The sequence below is a fragment of the Rutidosis leptorrhynchoides genome, chromosome 4, assembly GCF_046630445.1.
Source record: "Rutidosis leptorrhynchoides isolate AG116_Rl617_1_P2 chromosome 4, CSIRO_AGI_Rlap_v1, whole genome shotgun sequence".
In the NCBI taxonomy this organism is placed as follows: domain Eukaryota; kingdom Viridiplantae; phylum Streptophyta; class Magnoliopsida; order Asterales; family Asteraceae; genus Rutidosis; species Rutidosis leptorrhynchoides.
The window spans coordinates 467,082,844-467,102,152 of NC_092336.1; positions in this window are offsets into that span (position 1 = coordinate 467,082,844).

Genomic DNA, 19,309 nt, shown 5'->3' on the forward strand with positions numbered 1-19,309 from the left:
TATCGATAAAATAAAGGTTATGGTTTGTTTTAAAAATCGAATGCAGTCTTTGAAAAACGTCTCATATAGAGGTCAAAACCTCGCAACGAAACCAATTAATATGAAACGTTTATAATTGATATGAACGGGGCATTTCAGTTGTTATCCGAGCATTGTTCTTAGAGAACCAGAAAATTGCATTAGTGTGTCTTATCGAGTTTGTTAGGATGCATTAGTGAGTCTGGACTTCGATCGTGTTTACTTTAAAAAGCTTAACACTTTTGTTGGAAACTATATATTTTTAACATGTAAATATTATATGATATATTAATCTCTTAACGTGCTTGCTATTGTGTGTTAGATGTCTACTTCTAGTACCAATCTCATCGACTCACCTAATAACAATGAAGAGTCGAATGTATTTTGGGAAGATTCACAAATTCTGGAAGAAGAAGAAGAGGAACCGGAAGAAGAAGATTCGGAGGAGGAAATAATAAAAATCACATAAAAACTGTTAAATAAAAGAAAATCTTCAATCAATGGACCAAAGTTAAAAATGGTCGATGGTGTGACAACCCAAAAATTTCCAACCAAATTTAAACTTTAATCTTTATATGTTTCCGACACGATAAGCAATATTTGTTAAGTTAAATTGCAAGAATTTTAAACTATGTTCATACATTCATTCAACCTCGACCAAGTTCCAATGATTCACGAACCATTAAACGAATATGATTATATATGTATATGTGTATATATATTATAACTTGAAACGTAAACAAAATATTAGATTAAATACTTTATATGATTGTATCTGTTTCAAAATGTTTATCAATGGAATTAGAAGATAAGATCAAATGATTGAATTATCAGATATATTGAATTATGATTACAAGTCTCTGTTGAAAGGCCAACGTTGATTTGATAAATCTTTCCATTTTAACAATATTCGGAAAATGGTAAAGTGATTTATAAATAAGAATAAATTGTCAATCATTAAGAACTAGACAAAGGATAGTGGAAGATTGAATCTCATAAAGACTCGATTGATCTATTTAGTTTCAAACGTACAAAAACGTTTTCAGTTTAAAAAGAACTTTATTATTAAAACGTATATAACTTTTATAAATATCTAGAACCACTTTTGACAACTCATTACTTAACTAGTATGATAAAGATAACGATATTTATATTTTATTTTATTAAATATATATAATGATTTAAATTAATATTATATATATTTATACGCGTATTATACGTACATAGTTTTATACTTTTACTATACTTAAACTTTACCTTTACTTTATTTTTACTTTACTTTAACTTTAATAATTCACTTTAATAATTCATACTTTAATAATTCACTTTAATAATTCATACTTTAATAATTCACTTTAATAATTCATACTTTAATAATTCACTTTAATAATTCAAAAATCTATTATAAATAGAATTCAATAGGTTTCATTATTTCATAGAAACTTGAAAATATTTTTCTCTAAACTCTCTCAATCGATTTACATATATATTTACTCCGTAATATTTCAAGATATTATTAGTATACATAAAATATTACGACGGAGTGCTGTCCGAGTGATTTCGAAATTGTTTTTCGAGTAGGATAGGATTAAGGAAATTATGGGTTATAGATATGGAGGTGATTGAGTATGGTTCATGGGTATGCTCGTGAGGTCAATATAGTGTTTATCATTTCCGTTGCATCTACGTACCTTTCCTGCAATATTGAATCTCAATATTGATACGTGAGTACTCATAATTTAACTTTTACATACTAATAGTGTATCCCTGACTAGTGCTCGAGTATTTAGGATTATGCATGCTTGTACTTTTAATATTGCCCTTAGACAGGTTAGGTTGAATATTGAATTAGTTACACTTGCGGTTGAGATAAGGTATAAGATATGCATGTCCTTGGAAAGCTAGCGAAAAATTAAGAACTTTTCCTTTAGATATCGAATGGTTTCGATGAACGGATTAGAAGTTATAATCAATTGAATTTTCGATATTTTTATTAAAAATGATTATTATTATCGTCGTTTTTTATCGTCGTTCTAGTTTTATCTTATTATTATCATTATTATTATCTTTATCAATAAAAGGGATTTATCATTAAAAATTGTTATTTTTTTATTATTACTATCGTTATTATCGTTAAAGTTATAATTAGTATTATTATTATTATCCAATTATTATTATTATTATTATTATTAGTATTATTATTATTATTATCATTATTAATATATATATATATATATATATATATATATATATATATATATCATTATTTAAAAATGGTTATTATTATTGTTATTATTATTATTACTATATTATCATTAAGATAATTATTAGTATTATTGTTAATAATGTTATAGTAACTATCATTATTAATATAAGTGTAATTAAAACAAATATTGGTAACACCTAATTATTTTGATTACTATTATTATCATTATTATGAACATGAAATAAAAGACGATTAAAAGCTATTAAACGAAACGATTAGGAAATAATGAGTAAGAGTATCATGATGAAATTAAAATATTACTACTATAAGATATTGATTTAGATAAAATTATCGTTCTTATTATTTTTATCATTACTATTATTATTAAAAGTATCGTTAGTATTAAAACTATCATTTTAACAAAAATTATCATTTTAATAGAAATGTCATTGTTACAATAAAATATCATTATTATTATTATTTTAAATAGAATTATTATTTTAAAGATAATATTAAAAATTATCGTAAATATTAAAGTTATCATAATTAGAATTATCGTTTTATCATAAGGTCATCTTAGTAATTATAAATATTGATATTTTTATAATAATATATTTTTATAATAATTATTATTATTACAAAATAATACAACTTTTATTTACTATCATTATAGATATTATTTTATCAAATAAATATGTGATACAAACATATTTTACTACGTGTAATAACTTACTTTAATAATACCTATCATATTATCTTTATGATATTAAATGAACCCTATAAATTTTATTACTTAATATATTTAAAAGTATATTTTATTACATAAATTTAATATAAAATTTTATTTATTAATAAATAAATTATATTATTACTCTAATAAATCTTTTAAAAATATTTAAAAATATAAAACGACGATATTTAAACTATATATTAATCATGTATAGATTTTTGGAAATTATTTTGAGTCAAATTTACTTTTGTTGACTTTTGCATATTAGTCTCGAGCATTAGGATTGTGGTACACTATGACTTGACCTAATTTGTTAGACAAATATTGACCAACACATAATTATATATAATTAATTTAGGTTCGTGAATCCGAGGCCAACCTTGCACTTGTTCAATGACGTTATATGTATTTTTACTACGAAATACAGTATGGTGAGTTTCATTTGCCTTTTTACCCTTTATATTTTTGGGACTGAGAATACATGCGCTTTTATAAATGTTTGATGAAATAGACACAAGTAATTGAAACTACATTCTATGGTTGAATTATCAAAATCGAATATGCCCCTTTTTATTAAAGTCTGGTAATCTAAGAATTAGGGAACAGACACCCTAATTGACGCGAATCCTAAAGATAGATCTATTGGGCCTAACAAACCCCATCCAAAGTACCGGATGATTTAGTACTTCGAAATTTATATCATGTCCGAAGGAGGATCCCGGAATGATAGGGGATATTCTTATATGTATCTAGTTAATGTCGGTTACCAGGTGTTTACCATATGAATGATTATTTTTGTCTCTATGCATGGGACGTATATTTATGAGAACTGGAAATGAAATTCTTGTGGTCTATTAAAATGATAGAAATAAATGATTATGATAAACTAATGAACTCACCAACCTTTTGGTTGACACTTTAAAGCATGTTTATTCTCAGGTGTTAAAGAAATCTTCCGCTGTGCATTTGCTCATTTTAAAGATATTACTTGGAGTCTTTCATAGCATATTTCGAAGAACGTTGCATTCGATTCATTGATTTCATCAAAGATTATTATTAAATCAATTTATAGTTGGATAGTGGATATTATGAAATGGTATGCATGCCTGTCAAATTTCAATGTAAAGAAAGTTTGTCTTTTAAAAACGAATGCAATGTTTGTAAAATATATCATATAGAGGTCAAATACCTCGCAATGTAATCAACTATTGTGAATCATTTATAATGTATATGAACGGGTCCTTTCAGTTGGTATCAGAGCGGTGGTCTTAGCGAACCATGTATGCATTAGTGTGTCTAACTGATAAGTCGTTAGGATGCATTAGTGAGTATGGACTTCGACCGTGTCTGCATGTCAAAAGTTTTGCTTATCATTTTTAGTCGGAAATCATCTGCTTATCATTCTTAGGAAATTACCTGCTTATCATTACTAGTCTAGACACGTCTTGCTACATTAATTGCATGAGTAGTGTATAGACAAAATTCATTTCTTAGCGTATCTGCTAAATCATATCTTATCGTATCTGTTACTTTAAACTTTACCTGACATATCCCGTAAATTCCTCCGTAATCTACGAAATCTTTTATTCTATATCTATGGATATTCTATGTAATTAGAATACCATCCGATAACCGAAAATCATTTCATATCGAAAAAAAATCCTTATTCAATCGTACGAAATAGAATTCATCATTAATTTAAGTTCCTCGGATTCCGAAATGGAATCCCACTCCAGCTCTGAAAGCAGTGTGACCGGAATGGATCAACCAATCGGCCATCATCTATTCTGGATGAATTGGGGATGGGTTCGTAGCCTCCTCAATCATTGGAGACAAGAAGAAGGTGATCCCTTCCATCCACCTCATTGCCCTCTTAACGAAGAACCTGAAGCACTTACCGGTGAACCAATCCGAAACACCATTTTCTCTCTCATTTCCAGAGTATCTCGTCACGATTATATACTACATCAAATTCTAGATTATATTTATCCGCTCGTCCGAACCGACAATCACCCCGGTATAATAGAAGAAGTCAACGAGCTTCGCGCTCGGGTAGTGGCTTTGCAGAATATGGTGCAAAGATTACAAACACCAGCAGCAGCACCAGCAGCATAACCAGTACCACCATCATCAACGCCAACAGTACCATTACCACCTCCAACCACAACCGCGTCGTAAATCTCAACTTCACAATCTGTCCCATGAGCATCAACGTCATACGCACCATAGATACCAAGGAGTACCAACAACAATAACTGACGAAGTATTAATTCATAGCTTCATTGGAGAAACATTCCGCGGCGATTATGTAATCTCTAAAGTCTTAGAGATTATCTAATCTAGCCCTAACCATAAATCAGTTAAACGAATCAAAATGATAGAAGGAAGAGTAGAAACCCTGACAAAAATGGTGTGTGATTAACAAGCTAAACTTGCTTTACCAACAGCATCAACAGTACAGTCAGCGTTACCAGCATCATCAGTACAGTCAACATCCGAATCAACAACACCGATAACATCACAAACTCCGTCAATTCAAGAATCACTGTGGACATCATTACAAATCAATAACGTGTATATTGTATCAACGAGTTATGAAGAATTAACTCATTCCCTCTGAAGAAATTATATGTATATTATACATACATACATACATATATATATATATATATATATATATATATATATATATTGAAATAAATCTTTCCGTGCTAAGCTATTGTGTGTGAATCTTAACTACTCGGTTAATTCATATTACAAATATGCAATAATGTACGTCCTTCGGCCGCAACTTAACCAGCATTAACTACAATCTCTGTCGCAATTCAACAAATTCCAATTCATAATAAATCAAGTATATATTTGATTTTACACTTTCATCATCGATGTACTCGAAACTTTTCAGATAACATCATTCGTACTTTGCGAAATTCACAAGAATTCCACGAACCGAACATCATACATCAACAAATAACGAAGTATTGATTCATAATTTCAATGTCATTAAAGAAATACTGCGTAAAAGTTATGTACTTTTTAAAGCCTTTAGGGATTATTCAATTCTAGTTTCAACCGTAAATCAAATGAGTTTAATTTAACATTAACTCATTAAATCTATGTTACATCTGAAGAAAATATACATATATATATTTTCATAAAGACTGTAATAAAATTCTTTTGTACAAAATATTAATTGTGAAATTTTTTTTTAACTGGTAGGTAATACCCGAGAGATATATAAATTCACAATTAATATGTTACATTCTTCGAATCTGATTCAGCAAATCATCCATTATACTCCCTACTTTCACAACAATATACATTCTTTTATAGAAATCAAAACAACCATACTCATTCAAAATTTAATTACATATTCTGATTTTGAAATCTCAAAATTCAACTTGAGATAAGACCAAAATCATCACTCTTAGATCCTTACATCTTTCACAAGCTATATTTTGACTTCAAAACTGTGTTAGAACATCAAATGTATGTTAACGATTACAATCTATGTTCAAACCCTTCGAAAATTTCTGAAGACACTTCAAATGATGAGCAATCGAGATGATGATCCAACCACATGTTACCCACAGTTATGTACCCGAAAAACTCTTGAAACCAAAGTAAAAGTTTAAACAACGTATCCGCGTCAGATTCTTTGGCATTTATTAGCAAAAATAACTTTGCGACTCCTATTCAAAGTAGCCACTTTTGTCACAGCTCCAGCAAGTCAACTTCGACTTTTCAGTCAGACTAATCTTATTATAACCTTGAGATATACACCATCGTTACCAGGGAACCTTTTACATTCCACCACATTATTAGTAGATGTACCAACAACTTCATTACCCTTTGACTTTAGCCTCTCCAAAAAGTCATTATAATTATTCATTGAAACCCGATCATTTACTCATTCGCATCTTGTAATGAGAATTGCCATACGAATCATTGGGAATTAGCAATCAGTATTTTGAAATCTCGCAGGATGTCTACGCCAACAGTTATATGTGTATATATAACGTCTATCTTCTGGACTTAATTTGAATGTGAAGTTTCTGAAAAACACTCCGAACTACGAATTGTTTCTCCAAAAATGGAAAAAAAAATGCTGATGAAGCAGCGAAAACTATAAACGACTTTAAACAGTAAAAGCTGGATTATAATGATGAAGTGTGCTGGCAAAGCGCAGAAAAAGAGAAGTTTTGGAACTGAAAAACGGATTGAGCAAAGTAGGAAGGAGGTTGTGGACAAACTACAAAGACTGGACCTGACTTGAAAGGATCCAAATGATTCAGTACCTGCTGAAGTTATTAACGAATACCTTGCTCCTGACTCTAAACCCCTGCGAACAATATTCTTCATCATCCTCTGATATTAGAAATTCTAAAATATCATCATATCTTTCATTATAAATATCCTCCATATTTCTGAAGATATTTTCTTAATTTTTCTTATTTGAAATCATTTACCTCTTCGCGCTATCTGTATTACATCATAAAAGAAACTATTTTAGTTTCTAAATTCTGAAACATTCAAGTTTAAAATAGGAATATTTTGAAGTAATGTTGGGAACTGAAGCATGAATTAGTATAATATAATGACACTTGATCAATGTGATTATATTACAGTAAGTCATGCTGAGTTTCTAAATGGAACATGATGATTCACAGATCATAACATCATCATGTGCCATGTTATACGACTCTTGTATTCTATTTTAACCTCTAAAATATCAAGAAAATATTTCTTGATGATTCGGCCTTTTCCAAGGTATTCTAGTAATTTGACAAGTCAAGATCGTGCCATCACAATTTCCTTCCTAGAACATTAACAATGTTCATTCCGAAATTCATATCTGTGAATTCTGGACCATTACAAGCGTTGCTTAATCGCAAGAAGAAGAAACGAAAGGACAAAACTCCGAAATAGAAATTGGGGTATAAATTGCAGCAAATAAAAGAGAGCATTAACTGTGAATGATAATGATTATAGAAGATAAAAGTAGAGACTTTGAAATATAAGGGAACATATAAATCCCAACGACAAACCAGAAATTATAAACCATATATATCGATGCATATAGCAATATAAAGACACGGGAGAACTAGAAACACTATAAACCCAAGAGTATAGTAAAAGTAAATAGATTCTTCTGGCAGTAGATGAAAAAGAAGAATGACCGATATGAAAGTTAGAAGTATATCGAGAATCAGAACTGGATGGAGCATATTGATGAATACTTTAAAATATGAGTTGAGGGGGAAAGAATAGAAGGTGATGAAACATGACTAGGAACTTAGAAATCAACAGATTTAACTCATACAATGGCGGAATAAGTGAATCAAACCCTCTAGTGAATAGGTTAAGTTTTTTTTTTGATTAATTTAGTCAAATCACAACTAAATCAAGTGTGATTAGATCAAAACCTAGAGCTATTATTCACCACCTGGGTGATTTGGACTGAGAGAGAATCGGAGGAGCTCACTAGATCTGAGTGTGTGTAACAAATGAGAGGCTTAACCTAAAATGAAGAACATAAGACTTTATATACCCCTGCTGTTGACTCGCCCATACGATTCATTCATCACACGTACGAGTTGGCTTCATCAGCCGTACGGGTGATCACTCACTCGTGTCTTCTCATTTAGGTTGTAATTGTGACTTAGCTCAGCATTAATCGTGCGTATGAGCCTGTCAGCCGTACTAGTGAGGCTTCACTCGTACGTCTGACTAAGTCTAACATAGTCAAACATCTAAATCTCGTTCCTGCAGTTCCTGTAACCACATACAAACGCGGATAGGATAATAACGAGCAATCATGGTGGCCTGTAAACTGTTGTACCTGCAATGGACGTGGGTAGATGTCTAGGGAGTTGCATAAAATGCATCAATAGAAGGTGTGAATTGTAAGGAAATGAAGGAGGTGAATTTATAAGAAAATCTCCGACAGAACAATTAAAATGGACGATCGCATTTAAAGTGGATCCTAATTTCCTTGATTACCGGAGAGTCAAATCTTATTAAGAAGATTTTCTTCAAATCCCTTGAAATCTGGGAATCAATCATATCTACGTCAAATGATAATATGAATCTACACTTACTCATTTCACTCTTCTATGTTAGCTTCATTCGTACTCTTCATATAAATGGATTGTTTATCCAAATTATTCGCTGATGAAAAAACTCTAATTTTCAGCCCGTATGCATCATGAAAACATACTTATTATCATTCACGACCTTTCCACTCAAATTTCGGGACAAAATTTCTTTAACGGGTAGGTACTGTGACAACCCAAAAATTTCCAACCAAATTTAAACTTTAATCTTTATATGTTTCCGACACGGTAAGCAATATTTGTTAAGTTAAATTGCAAGAATTTTAAACTATGTTCATACATTCATTCAACCTCGACCAAGTTCCAATGATTCACGAACCATTAAACGAATATGATTATATATGTATATGTGTATATATATTATAACTTGAAACGTAAACAAAATATTAGATTAAATACTTTATATGATTGTATCTGTTTCAAAATGTTTATCAATGGAATTAGAAGATAAGATCAAATGATTGAATTATCAGATATATTGAATTATGATTACAAGTCTCTGTTGAAAGGCCAACGTTGATTTGAGAAATCTTTCCATTTTAACAATATTTGGAAAATGGTAAAGTGATTTATAAATAAGAATAAATTGTCAATCATTAAGAACTAGACAAAGGATAGTGGAAGATTGAATCTCATAAAGACTCGATTGATCTATTTAGTGTCAAACGTACAAAAACGTTTTCAGTTTAAAAAGAACTTTATTATTAAAACGTATATAACTTTTATAAATATCTAGAACCACTTTTGACAACTCATTACTTAACTAGTATGATAAAGATAACGATATTTATATTTTATTTTATTAAATATATATAACGATTTAAATTAATATTATATATATTTATACGCTTATTATACGTACATAGTTTTATACTTTTACTATACTTAAACTTTACTTTTACTTTATTTTTACTTTACTTTAACTTTAATAATTCACTTTAATAATTCATACTTTAATAATTTACTTTAATAATTCATACTTTAATAATTCACTTTAATAATTCATACTTTAATAATTCACTTTAATAATTCATACTTTAATAATTCACTTTAATAATTCAAAAATCTATTATAAATAGAATTCAATAGGTTTCATTATTTCATAGAAACTTGAAAATATTTTTCTCTAAACTCTCTCAATCGATTTACATATATATTTACTCCGTAATATTTCAAGATATTATTAGTATACATAAAATATTACGACGGAGTGCTGTCCGAGTGATTTCGAAATTGTTTTTCGAGTAGGATAGGATTAAGGAAATTATGGGTTATAGCTATGGAGGTGATTGAGTATGGTTCATGGGTATGCTCGTGAGGTCAATATAGTGTTTATCATTTCCGTTGCGTCTACGTACCTTTCCTGCAATATTGAATCTCAATATTGATACGTGAGTACTCATAATTTAACTTTTACATACTAATAGTGTATCCCTGACTAGTGCTCGAGTATTTAGGATTATGCATGCTTGTACTTTTGATATTGCCCTTAGACAGGTTAGGTTGAATATTGAATCAGTTACACTTGCGGTTGAGATAAGGTATAAGATATGCATGTCTTTGGAAAGCTAGCGAAAAATTAAGAACTTTTCCTTTAGATATCGAATGGTTTCGATGAACGGATTAGAAGTTATAATCAATTGAATTTTCGATATTTTTATTAAAAATGATTATTATTATCGTCATTTTTTATCGTCGTTCTAGTTTTATCTTATTATTATCATTATTATTATCTTTATCAACAAAAGGGATTTATCATTAAAAATTGTTATTTTTTTATTATTACTATCGTTATTATCGTTAAAGTTATAATTAGTATTATTATTATTATCCAATTATTATTATTATTATTATTATTATTATTATTATTATTAGTATTATTATTATTATTATCATTATTAATATATATATATATATCATTATTTAAAAATGGTTATTATTATTGTTATTATTATTATTACTATATTATCATTAAGATAATTATTAGTATTATTGTTAATAATGTTATAGTAACTATCATTATTAATATAAGTGTAATTAAAACAAATATTGGTAACACCTAATTATTTTGATTACTATTATTATCATTATTATGAACACGAAATAAAAGACGATTAAAAGCTATTAAACGAAACGATTAGGAAATAATGAGTAAGAGTATCATGATGAAATTAAAATATTACTACTATAAGATATTGATTTAGATAAAATTATCGTTCTTATTATTTTTATCATTACTATTATTATTAAAAGTATCGTTAGTATTAAAACTATCATTTTAACAAAAATTATCATTTTAATAGAAATGTCATTGTTACCATAAAATATCATTATTATTATTATTTTAAATAGAATTATTATTTTAAAGATAATATTAAAAATTATCGTAAATATTAAAGTTATCATAATTAGAATTATCGTTTTATCATAAGGTCATCTTAGTAATTATAAATATTGATATTTTTATAATAATATATTTTTATAATAATTATTATTATTACAAAATAATACAACTTTTATTTACTATCATTATAGATATTATTTTATCAAATAAATATGTGATACAAACATATTTTACTACGTGTAATAACTTACTTTAATAATACCTATCATATTATCTTTATGATATTAAATGAACCCTATAAATTTTATTACTTAATATATTTAAAAGTATATTTTATTACATAAATTTAATATAAAATTTTATTTATTAATAAATAAATTATATTATTACTCTAATAAATCTTTTAAAAATATTTAAAAATATAAAACGACGATATTTAAACTGTATATTAATCATGTATAGATTTTTGGAAATTATTTTGAGTCAAATTTACTTGTGTTGACTTTTGCATATTAGTCTCGAGCATTAGGATTGTGGTACACTATGACTTGACCTAATTTGTTAGACAAATATTGACCAATACATAATTATATATAATTAATTTAGGTTCGTGAATCCGAGGCCAACCTTGCACTTGTTCAATGACGTTATATGTATTTTTACTACGAAATACAGTATGGTGAGTTTCATTTGCCTTTTTACCCTTTATATTTTTGGGACTGAGAATACATGCGCTTTTATAAATGTTTGACGAAATAGACACAAGTAATTGAAACTACATTCTATGGTTGAATTATCAAAATCGAATATGCCCCTTTTTATTAAAGTCTGGTAAACTAAGAATTAGGGAACAGACACCCTAATTGACGCGAATCCTAAAGATAGATCTATTGAGCCTAACAAACCCCATCCAAAGTACCGGATGATTTAGTACTTCGAAATTTATATCATGTCCGAAGGAGGATCCCGGAATGATAGGGGATATTCTTATATGTATCTAGTTAATGTCGGTTACCAGGTGTTCACCATATGAATGATTATTTTTGTCTCTATGCATGGGACGTATATTTATGAGAACTGGAAATGAAATTCTTGTGGTCTATTAAAATGATGGAAATAAATGATTATGATAAACTAATGAACTCACCAACCTTTTGGTTGACACTTTAAAGCATGTTTATTCTCAGGTGTTAAAGAAATCTTCCGCTGTGCATTTGCTCATTTTAAAGATATTACTTGGAGTCTTTCATAGCATATTTCGAAGAACGTTGCATTCGATTCATTGAGTTCATCAAAGATTATTATTAAATCAATTTATAGTTGGATAGTGGATATTATGAAATGGTATGCATGCCTGTCAAATTTCAATGTAAAGAAAGTTTGTCTTTTAAAAACGAATGCAATGTTTGTAAAATATATCATATAGAGGTCAAATACCTCGCAATGTAATCAACTATTGTGAATCGTTTATAATGTATATGAACGGGTCCTTTCAGATGGTGTCTCCGCTGAGGAGGAAAAATGTTGGGAAAACTACCAATTTTCTGATGAATCGGATCCCGATGAGGATTCCGATGAAGTAATAAAAATTACCGTGGCCCAATTTAATAAAGAAAGGGAAAATGATAAGGGAAAATCTATTAAAATAGAGAAACCCGATCCAAAACCCGATGAACTATATGTTAATATGCATTATGTTAATGTCGGTTACCAGGTGTTCATCATACGAATGATTTTTATACACTTGCAAGTGTATGATTAATTATTAAATGAAATCTTGTGGTCTATTATTATTACAAATTGATATATAGGTTAAACCTATAACTCACCAACATTTTTGTTGACGTTTATGCATGTTTATTCTCAGGTGATTATTAAAAGCTTTCTCTGTTGCATGCTAATTTAAGGACAGGATTTGGAGTCAGCATGCTTGTAATATATTGTTTAAAAACTGCATTCAGGAACTTAAATTGTTGTATAATATTATTGGAAACCATTATGTAATGGTCGTGTGTAAATGTTATATTTAAGATTATCATTACTTGATAATCTACGTTATGTTTTTAAACCTTTATCGATAAAATAAAGGTTATGGTTTGTTTTAAAAATCGAATGCAGTCTTTGAAAAACGTCTCATATAGAGGTCAAAACCTCGCAACGAAACCAATTAATATGAAACGTTTATAATTGATATGAACGGGACATTTCAACAAAAGCCTCCAACACATTTTCGATCAAAAACAACTGAATATGAGGCAACGACGGTGGATCGAAACATTGAACGATTACGATTGTGAATTTCGTTACCATCCCGGGAAGGCAAATGTAGTAGCCGATGCCTTGAGCCGAAAGGAAAGAATGGTACCTCTTCGTGTCCGAGCCTTAAACATCACCATCCACACAAATCTCAATAACCAAATCCGTGTAGCCCAAGATGAGGCTCTCAAAGATGAAAATATTTCACACGAACGCTTGAACATTCTCGTCTCTCGATTCGAGGTTAAGGAGACCGGACTCCGATATTTCGCCGGAAGAATTTGGGTACCTAGTTATGGGGATTTACGAAGCCTTATTCTAGACGAAGCCCATAAGTCAAGTTATTCGATTCATCCCGGTGCCGGTAAGATGTACCATGATCTCAAAGAACAATATTGGTGGTCGAACATTAAGAAGGACATTGCTACTTATGTCAGAAAGTGTTTAACTTGTTCCAAGGTCAAAGTCGAACATCAAAGGCCATCCGGGTTACTTCAACAACCCGAAATCCCGCAATGGAAGTGGGAAAGAATAACAATGGACTTTATCATGAAACTACCAAAAACGGTAGGCGGTTATGATACCATTTGGGTTATTATTGACCGTCTCACCAAATCCGCTCACTTCCTAGCCATGAAAGAAACCGATAAGATGGACAAACTTGCACAACTGTACATAAAGGAAATTGTATCCCGTCATGGTGTACCCTTATCAATTATTTCCGACCGAGATGCCCGTTTTGCTTCTAGATTTTGGGGTTCCTTACAAGAAGCCTTAGGAACACGATATGAGTACCGCAATATCACCCACAAATCGACGGATAAAGTGAACACACGATTCAAACTTTAGAAGACATGTTACGATTTTGTGTTATTGAATTCGGAAAAGCTTGGAAAAAACATTTGCCTCTATCCGAATTCTTTTACAATAATAGTTACCACTCGATTATTAACGCCGCACCTTTCGAAGCCTTATATGGCCGCAAATGTCGTTCCCCTATTTGTTGGGCCGAAGTAGGTGACAAGCAAATCACCGGACCCGAACTCATCCATGAAACAACCGAGAAGATCGTTCAAATCTAAGAAAGGCTCAAGACGGCCCGTAGTCATCAAAAGAGCTATGCCGACATTAGATGTAAAGATCTCGAATTCCAAGTGGGTGACCGCGTAATGTTAAAAGTCGCACCTTAGAGGTGTAATCCGTTTCGGGAAACGTGGAAAGCTAAATCTGCGATATATTGGTCCTTTTGAAATCTTGGAGCGTATTGGACCCGTGGCTTATCGTTTAGATCTTCCGACTCAATTAAGTTCCGTTCATCCCACTTTTCACTTATCGAACTTGAAGAAGTGTGTTGCCAAACCAGAACTCGTCATTCCTCTCGAGGAGCTTATTATTGATGACAAACTTTACTTCGTGGAAGAACCGTTGAAATTGTGGACCACTCCATCAAAACGCTAAAACAAAGTAAAATCCCGATTGTCAAAGTTCGTTGAAATGCCAAAAGAGGACCCGAGTTTACGTGGGAAATACAAGATCAAATGAAAAGGAAGTACCCTCACTTATTCATAAAATTGGCAACGCAAGGTCTCGAGGAAGAAACAACGACTACTACTTCCAACTAAATTTTGGGACGAAATTTTCTTTAACAGGTGGGTAATGTAACGACCCGACTTTTTTGACTTATATTTATACTTTATACTTTCACGAATTTGCGTATATATGCGGACTGAGCTAGATAATATTCTGGGATCATTATCTATGTTAATTACTTTCGTTAATACTTTACAACGTGTTATTAAGTGCTTAATCACTTAACTTGATCCTCGAATGCTTTTATGACCGTTAGTGTCACTAGTCGTTTAGAACGAGATACGTACTTGGTACACGTTAAACTTTGGTCATAATTGGAGTGCTATGACTATTTAATCCTAATTGTTATTTCTTAATGACAATCACTTAGCTTGACGGTTGCTTAATTATGCTTAGTGTTTTATTAATGCACACTAGTTAGCCTTAATGGACTTATCACCTTAATGGACTAAGATCATCAAGGCCCACCCTACTCTAGCTAATGGACTAGTAAATGAGCCCATCTTAATGGACTTATGAATCCATTAAGACATAAGACAAACCCATTATGTATTAAGACAAGATTCATGCATGCTTATGTACCATTTCTTACACCATGCTACATGCTTCCCAACATGCACACATCACCCTTGTACCACCACCCATGCCAAGCCAAAATGGTCCCCCCACCCTTGCAAAACCGTCGGCCTATAATCCCCTCACCACCATCTTCATTATTTTTAAACTTCACTCTCATTAAAACAAACTCGCACAATTCTCTCTAGTTTTTCTCTCTACTTTCTCACTCTAAAATACTTAAGAAAACTTGTAAGTTTTCTTGAACTTTCTTTCTTCTTTTTCCTTCCTTTTTCGTAAATCATCATCATCATGTTCAAAGATTCAAGTTTTGTAACTTGAATCTTCATATATCTTGTAACTTCAAACTTTAGTTGAAGAAGATGCAAGAACATGGAGGATTCAAGCTCTCTAGCTTTGAATCTTCATTACTTTTGTTAGATCTAAGCTCATAGCTTAAGATCTATTTATTTTTGTTAAAGGATCAAAACTTATGTTTATGATCTTCATGTAACTTGTAGATCTAGCTTTTGCTTTAAGGATCTTCAAGAACATTAGAGATCCAAGCTTTCTAGCTTGAGGTTGCTACAAAAAGTTTGTTAAAAGATCAAGTTTATTAACTTTTGATATTCTTTAAGTTGTTTTACTTCAATTTTGTAACTTGAGTTTTCATTAAACAAATATACAAGCTTTCTAGCTTGAAGTCTCATAAGTATTGTTAAGAGATCCAAGCTTTCTAGCTTAGGGTTTCATCATTTTGTTTGATCTAAGTTATATAACTTATGGTCATCCAACTTGCTAAAACAAAATGCTCACTAGCTTATATTCATTCTATGTTGTAAAAATCTAAGTTTTATAACTTAAGGTTTTGTAAAAGTTGAAAGTCTAAGTTCTATAACTTAGGGTTTCGCCTAGAACACAAGATCTAGACTTTCTAGTCTAAAGTCTTCGCTATTTAGCTAAGATCTAAGTTCTATAACTTAAGGTCTTGCTTGTTTTGTTTGAATCCAATTTTATTGCTTAAAATTCCAAATAGAACTTGTACTTGTGTCGAAACTAAGAACTTGATGTAACTTTGGTTCATCATCCTTCTAAAACTCTTAAATGAGTTGTACTTCTTTTCTTAGTCTTGACATTGTGTGTTGATGGTTAAAACTTGGTCAAAATGATGCTAAAACATCAAGAGTTGTACATTTGAGGCTTATACGCATCAAGGATGAGAGTCGTGATAAGCATCAAACACCAAGAAACCCACCGGAGCACTTGAATCTGTTTTTCAGGGTCTGATCTGACTCCTGGAGCTTCTGAAAAATTGATTTCCAGAAATTTCGGGATGTGTAGATGACTTTTCGGTTAAGACTCGCCTAAATCCGATATATGGTTTAGGATTTATAGTCTTCCGAAGTTCACTACGCCTTCGTAACGACGTGCTGAAATTTCTGACCTACTCGCGCTTTGACCGTCGCCACGGTCAAACGACATCGAGTTAGGATCTGAATTTCTGACAGCGGTAAGAGGACTCACAAACGGAGCTTTGGTCGCTGGTCGCGCGTTATTTCAGTATGTGTAGAGGTCGTAGCGGCTGTTGGAATTGAGCTTTTCGTTTCGACCTCTATTCTTGTTGAAAACTTACTTTATCCTTAACGTATGATGATAATGATGATACTTAAGACTTAACTTACTTTTAAACTTTTTGGAACGATTTACTGACTTAGTAACCATTGACTTAGGTTGAGGACCTTTTGGACCCGACTTACAACTTGCTTACGTTTTCATATCGCTTTACCGTACATCCACTGTGAGTTATAGCTCCCTTTTTACTTTAACTATTTTTGGAACTGAGAATACATGATCTTTTTATGTTTTACAAACTAGACACGAGTACTTTACCTTTATATATGTGTGGGTGACATAACGGCACAAATTTTCCCCTTAGCTCGGTAACGTTTAGTCATTGGTTTATGAACCGGTGAACGCGAATCTTAGATATGGATCCATAGGGTTTGACATCCCCACTCGGGCTAGTCGCGCTAGCATTTAACGGGTGTTTAATACTTCGTCTATCTTAACGCACTCGCCAAATGTACTTTTAGGGAGTGATATATAATATTTCTTGTTAAGTTAGTTACCAAGTGCCCACGGTTAAGCATATACTTTTCATAATGCTTTGAATACAAAATCTTGTGGTCTACATTACATTATTGTTTACAATAAAACTATAGCTCACCAACATTCGTGTTGACTTTTTAAAGCATGTTATTTCTCAGGTGCTTAGATGAAATTGCTTCCGCTGTAATAGACTTGATGTGTTAGACTTCCGCTGTACTCTGCATTGTTAGAGATGTCTCATAAGCATGGACCTTTTATTTTGTATTCATTACTTATGTTATATTCGAACCATGGTTTTGTAATGACCTTAGTGTCACGTACTATTGTTAATGCTTTCTATCCGTAGAAGCACGTTACTTTTGTAAAACATTTGTCGTTGGAAAAACGTTATCTTTTTATGAATGCAAAACCTTGTTTTAAAACAGCATATAGCGTTATACCGTGTAATGGACCTGTTGTTGATGATCCGTACCATAGAGGTTTTGGACGGGGCATCACAATTCATTTTACGGTAAAGTCTAAAGACAATATAATTCGCTAGTTCCAGAACAAAGACTTGCGGATCAAATTAGTGGAAATTAGGCTAAAATTGCATGGGATGTTAAGCAATTTATTGCAATTTATTCAAAGCTCGAGGGACATTGGCAAAGTGGTTGTGCGGGGGAAGATCTTATGAACGGGCCCGAAAACACTTCAAGTAACAAACCAAAAGGCAGTTTAATTTTGAGGATGTGTGGAGCGTTTTGAGGGATTGTCGAAGTTTTTAGAAGGTGAAGGTATTGCGACAACCAACAAACGGACACAAGCTGACGATATACCAATAAATGTGACCGGAAAAAGTTTCAACCCGAACACAAGCACGAACCCGAACCCAAGGCAATTTGAAAAATTGTTTAAGGATCAAGACCCTATCCGACGTCCTTCAAGTCGAGCTAAAAGTCAAAGGAATTCGTACTCATCTGATGTCACGAGCTGTATGTCAACCGATGAAGTACGTTTAAAGATAGCTCAATTCGCCGAAGCTTCACAACTAGCGGCAAATCGAACGTGGGAAAAGCTATGTGAAGATAGCGATATGCGGACAATGTTTAAGGGTTTGAAGCTTCTTTCCAAACCGTGTCACGTGAATTGCCTCCTGACGAAAACGACATGATGATGAGGGTTCGGGCGAGAATTAAGAAAAGATATGTGAAGGCATTGGAAGCTTCGGAAGAGGACGAGTAGTTTGATTGTTTAGTTTTTAGTATTTTATTTAGTATATGTCACATTTTAATTATTGTCGCAATGTTTAAATCTTAATTATTATAACGTTTTTAGTTTTTAATGAAAATTTTGTTTTATTTGAATAAGTATTTATAATTTAAATAATTAAAATTATTTAATTT